Here is a 6,000-nt window from a genome sequence, read left to right on the forward strand (position 1 = left end):
ATCACATTTCTGTTTTCTGTAGACACAGTTCTTACCACATAACATGCACTGCTGCTAGCTTTGTAAATATGTTTTCATTATTGCTTCAAAGAACTGAGGCAAATCAACAGCTAATCTACCGGATGATAGTGACCAGGACACCCTATGCATATGATTATTAAAGGTTTCAAATCAGGATTGATACTGGACAACATACAGAGCAAATGGCAAACCCAACCCAAAGAACTTCTGTAGTGCTACCTCCTTTTGAAATTGCACAAGGTTTACGTTTCAGTCTCGGTGTTGCTCAAATGTCATGGGAAGGGGCGGGGGAGTGGTGATTATACCAAAGCCAAACCCAATAGAAATCTCCCAAGCTGAAGCCTAGCAACCAGTACAGTTTCAGTGCATGGTGCAAGAGCAAGTCTAAAGGGCAACTGCAATCCGAGAAAAAGATGCTGGATGGATTTAGGTCTGGGAAATAACAGGCAAAAATATTTGTGAATACATACTGGCTAAGGATTTGGTTGGGATTCAGGTCTGATTTCACACCAGCTAGGAGCAAAAGTTGTGCAGGCTACTGGGGCTGCCTAGACTGTGGGGCAGGGCAGGCATTTGGGGACTGCCCTTCTCTGCAGCTCATTGCAGCTAGCTTCATCAGGGCAGCCTTCAGGAGGAAGACTGTACTCTTCAAAGATTTTTGTCATAGTTCATCTGCCTTTTATTTTATTATAATTCTGTATTGTGAGCTAATATGTTGACAAGCAGATAAAATGATATATATTTTTCACTTCATATCATGTCTGTTCTTCCTGTGCTCCATAAGGTTATTTTGTAGCACACGAGGAAAAATGCTTATGTTGTCTAATTCAGTCTAAATAAAATGTTAAAAGGTGACAATCTCTTTAAACATTACTGATCATTACTTACAAAAATATATTTTAAAATTGTGAAAACAAATGCTTTGACCTTGTGAGCTATGGAAATGTTTAAAAAACAAATCTGCTATGTTTTTTGGCTAATAGTTGTGATTTGCATAGTTGAACCTTGAATGCAGCCATAAATAGCTGCAGAATCCAGCTTGGCATGATGCCCAGCAATGTTAGGGTGCCAGACAAAAAATTAGGTCAACCACTTACCAAGTAAGTCATTCTGTCTCAACAAGGTGATGTCTAACAAAGAAGCTACAAGGCTGAAGACAGATAACATATTCAAGCTGCTGTTCAGAAAGACAAGAACTTTTCATTTATCAGGATAATCTGCTACTTGTAATCAGTACACCGAGTGAACTCCCTCTTGTAAAAAAAGAGAAAAACCCATCAATAGTTTTTGCTAATTTAGATGAATATTATTCCTGTGAAATGAAACAAAAAGTTCTGTGTAACCAGAATCCCCAAAGAGATCTATAATCTAAAAGAAGAATTGCAGAGTTTTAATGAGAAGAAAGAAAGAGCTATTTTTTGTCATTTTCAGTTTTTAGCTGTGACGATCTTCCACTTATGTTAGTAGAGCTTTTATGTTCTCAGTTTATCTAGCATGACTTTCTATATCTTAAAAGTTGTGGAACTAAAACTTCCTGAGAAAATCATTATACATGTAACGAAACGCTACCACTAAATGTTACATATTTAGGAATAATTTGAGGTAACAGATCATTTATTAACATATCTAGAAAAAAAACATTTTTAGATTAAAATCTAGTTGTTGCGACTGTTCATAGTAATGCACATTTAATCTTCATTCATTAAGCACAGCTGGAGTTAGAAATGACAAGGAAAGTGCATTTTCTCTAAGTGATATTAATTTTATTCAACAATTCATTTTCTTCCTTGATCATAGAATCATAGAATAGTTAGGGTTGGAAAGGACCTTAAGATCATCAAGTTCCAATCCCCCTGCCATGGGCAGAGACACCTCACACTAAACCATGTCACCCAAGGCTTTGTCCAACCTGGCCTTGAACACCACCAGGGATGGAGCATTCACAACCTCCCTGGGCAACCTATTCCAGTGCCTCATCACCCTTACTGTAAAGAATATTTTCCTTATATCCAGTCTAAAGTTCCCCTGTTTAAGTTTTAACCTGTTACCCCTTGCCCTGTCACTACAGTCCCTAATGAAGAGTCCCTTCCCAGCATCCCTATAGGCCCCCTTCAGATACTGGAAGGCTGCTATGAGGTCTCCACGCAGCCTTCTCTTCTCCAGGCTGAACAGCCCCAACTTCCTCAGCCTGTCTTCACACAGGAGGTGCTTCAGTCCCCTGATCATCCTCATGGCCCTCCTCTGGACTTTTTCCAACAGTTCCATGTCCTTTTTATGTTGAGGACACCTGAACTGCACACAATTCTCCAGGTGAGGTCTCACAAGAGCAGAGTAGAGGGGCAGGATCACCTCCTTCAACCTGCTGGTCACGCTCCTTTTGATGCAGCCCAGGATACGGTTGGTTTTCTGGGCTGCGAGCGCACACTGCTGGCTCATGTTCATTTTCTCATCGACCAGCACCCCCAAATCCTTCTCCGCAGGGCTGCTCTGAATCTCTTCTCTGCCCAACCTGTAGCTGTGCCTGGGATTGCTCCGACCCAGGTGCAGGACCTTGCACTTGGCATGGTTAAACCTCATGAGGTTGGCATCAGCCCACCTCACAAGCGTGTCAAGGTCCCTCTGGATGGCATTCCTTCCCTCCAGGGTATCAACTGAACTACACAGCTTGGTGTCATCGGCAAACTTGCTGAGGGCACACTCAATCCCACTGTCCATGTCACCAACAACGATGTTGAACAAGACCGGTCCCAGCACCGATCCCTGAGGGACACCACTCGTTACTGGTCTCCAGCTGGACATTGAGCCATTGACCACAACTCTCTGTGTGTGGCCATCCAGCCAGTTCTTTATCCACCCAGTGGTCCATCCATCAAATTGATGTCTCTCCAATTTAGAGACAAGGATGTCATGTGGGAGAGTGTAGAACTCTTTGCACAGGTCCAGGTAGATGATATCAGCTGCTCTACCCCTGTCCATCAGTTCTGTGGCCCCATCATAGAAGGCCACCAGAATGGTCAGGCAGGATTTCCCCTTAGTGAAGCCATGCTGGCTGTCACCAAGCACCTTGTTGATTTTCATGTGCCTTAGCATGCCTTCCAGGAGAATCTGCTCCAAGATATTGCCAGGCACAGAGGTGAGACTGACTGGTCTGTAGTTCCCCGGGTCATCCATTTTCCCCTTCTTGAAAATGGGGGTTCTATTTCCCTTTTTCCAGTTGCCGGGAACTTTACCTGACTGCCATGATTTCTCAAATATGATGGCCAGTGGCTTAGCAACTTCATTTGCCAGCTCCTTCAGGACCTGCGGATGGATTTCATCAGGTCTCATGGACTTCTGCATATTCAGGTTCTTAAATATTTATTTTGATATTTATTTTTGTTTTAGGATTCAAAAAAGCCTTGCAGCATTAAAAGGGAAGAATATGAGGAAGCTCAGTTTCCCATTCCTTAAATTTAAGACACCCAACTTAAAAATATATTTATATTTGAATTAATATTTACATAAAGGAAATCCATAATCAGCAGAATAACCCTGTATTTACCTGCATTCAGGGAAAATTCATTAAGGTGTACATGATTATACATATAAAAATTAATTCTCTCTAAAATAATCTATTACTGTCTTTGTTGTAGTAACCCTTAAGGTCCAAGCCTTTGTCCTATCTTCTTCGCTTACAGGATAAATTAAACAGTTTGCCTCAAAATAAAAATAATTCTAATTTCACTTAACATGCAAATTTAGAGTTACGAATTACCTCAAATCAGGACACTGGCTGAATACATTTGTTTTCATGAAAAACGAAATGTTTTGTCTCTCTTCTGCCCTTCCCCCAAGCCTTCTTCACAAGATCAGCCTCAGGCTAAAATGGTTTTGAGTAGACTAAACCTCGTGGTAAACACTTACCTTTGACAATATTATTGCCTAATGAACATTGCAGAAAAGGGTGTATGCAGTGCAAGTGTCTTGTCTGTGGCTGTAACCTATATACGATCCTTGTGCCAAGGACCTACTGCTAGTAGGCAAATATACACAAAAGAGACAGGCCCTTTGATGGTTTAATCCCAAACATACTTAACTGTCACATAGTTAATCTTTTTGATTAAAAGTGACTCTTGAGTTCTTCTTGAACATTTTTATGCTTGTGGATGAAGGAGGTTAAATGTAGTTCTCGTGCCTGTCTGGACTGTTCTTTTTTTTTTAAAAACTATTCCCCCCAACCCGCCCCTTAGTTCAATGTGACTTTTCCCTCTCTTTAACCACAGATAGACCCCTAAAGAATCCTTAGCCCTGATACTTCTCAAATAGCAGGCAGGTAAAAATATTTTACAGACTTTACCAAAGCAGACCTCATTGATATTATCAGAGGACTAAATCTACAGGTCAAAACCAAGTGTTTTTAAACAGCTTGATGTGCAAGTTTTACTTTCCTAGAAAAAAGTTTCAAAGAACAACAAACCTTCCATGTTCATCAGAAATCAAGTCATCATTCTTAAATTTCAACATAAAACTTGTGGTTTGCTATTGGTTTTCTTGAACACTGGCAACTTTGATACTGTTTCTAGCAAAGACAGCAGAAAATCAGCCTCATATATTTTAAATCTATGGTTGTTTTAAGCGCTAATGCATTAAAGTTTGTGAATAATCTTTTTTAGAGGGTCTTGAGTTCCTTTTGGGATAAGATGGAGGATCCTTCTAGTGTAACACTGAGAAGCAGTCACATTTCAAGTCAGAATTTGTGCTCTGATGGGATATTTTTTGAGTAATATTTCTTTCCACTATAACAGTAGTTTCACTTCATGATGGTTTTATGTTGACTTTCGACTACATTTTTACGTAGTGGGAAAGAATTTTTTTTGTAAAGTGAATGTGCAAGACCTGTTGGAAAAACATTTGTCCTTAGCAATATACTCATAGAATTCAGTATAGTTTGCTCAGAAGTGTTATTTTAGGATGACCTTTACACATACGGTATGATGAATTTTTCTTTTTATTTGATTGTAAAGATGTTATGATCAAGGGGCAAAATAAATATTGCCTTTTTCAGCCATAAAAAAAAGCGACAAATGAAACCATCTTTTTCAAACAACATGATAGCATGCAGAAGTGATGTCTGCGTTCGGAAACTACTATACTTTTAAATTCACAGATACAGCAAAGCCCTAGTGAAACACAAATAAAGATCAATTTTATACAATTCAAGTAGCCACGCATGCTATGGAACTCACCCTTTTTCAGCCTAAAAAAGAGAGAGATTTTTTATGTTCTTCACTGATAGAACAGTGTATTTATGTTTATGGGAATTTATACATTGTAATAAATTGTTAGGAAAATTTAAAAGTTGAGAGTTTGAGGTCAGCAGCATTTCTAACAAGAACGTTAAATCCTAACTTACATTATTTTGAATAATTAGCATAATGTTCTGCAAATCTTTCTAGGTAGCTTACAGGATTTGAATATTCAAATATTTTTATTTGCATAAGCCATATAATTATGAAATTGTACAGTACAGTTATTTCTCAAGCAATTTGGCAATCTTTTCTTACACGAATTTACCTTATGTTCATTGTCATATGAAACAGAAATAGCTTTCTGCTTACCATTCTGGAAAGGATGGAATTCATCATTCTGCCATAAAGACCCTAGAAAGCAAAGAAAATGTTATTAGTTATTATACTCTTATCTTCAGGGATTTTAGCTGCCTAACAATGGATCAGCATCAAAACAAAAAATGAATATATGTGTACAAATCATAGATCAATAGTTTAATGCAGTTCTGAATATATAGTACACATACGTAGCAAGTACTGGATTAGAAAAAATCACAGGCTATTGTGTATATCTGTATTTAGAACTGTGTGCCAGCTGGAATTTATCTGCATAGCGTTCATAAAATAGAGACATAGGATCTTGGCATCCAACTTGTGGTTGTGCTTTTGCAAATAAAACCATGGCCTTGCTGTCACTCTGCTATGGATTGGG

The 6,000-nt window shown here is 38.8% G+C and overlaps 1 protein-coding gene across 1 annotated transcript in view; it reads right to left on the minus strand.

The window, feature by feature from the left end:
- Positions 1-5,634, minus strand: part of ADGRL2 (adhesion G protein-coupled receptor L2) — a 180,017-nt gene extending 174,383 nt beyond the window's left edge. Inside the window, exon 1 of the mRNA XM_062611258.1 lies at positions 5,619-5,634. The gene's annotated coding sequence lies outside the window, so the exon portion shown is untranslated. The remainder of the gene's footprint in view (positions 1-5,618) is intronic.
- Positions 5,635-6,000: the final 366 nt, after the last annotated feature.

Source organism: Pezoporus occidentalis, unplaced genomic scaffold (genome assembly GCF_034315485.1).
Source record: "Pezoporus occidentalis ecotype Australia unplaced genomic scaffold, CSIRO_AGI_Poc_V1 ctg151, whole genome shotgun sequence".
NCBI classification, from domain to species: domain Eukaryota; kingdom Metazoa; phylum Chordata; class Aves; order Psittaciformes; family Psittacidae; genus Pezoporus; species Pezoporus occidentalis.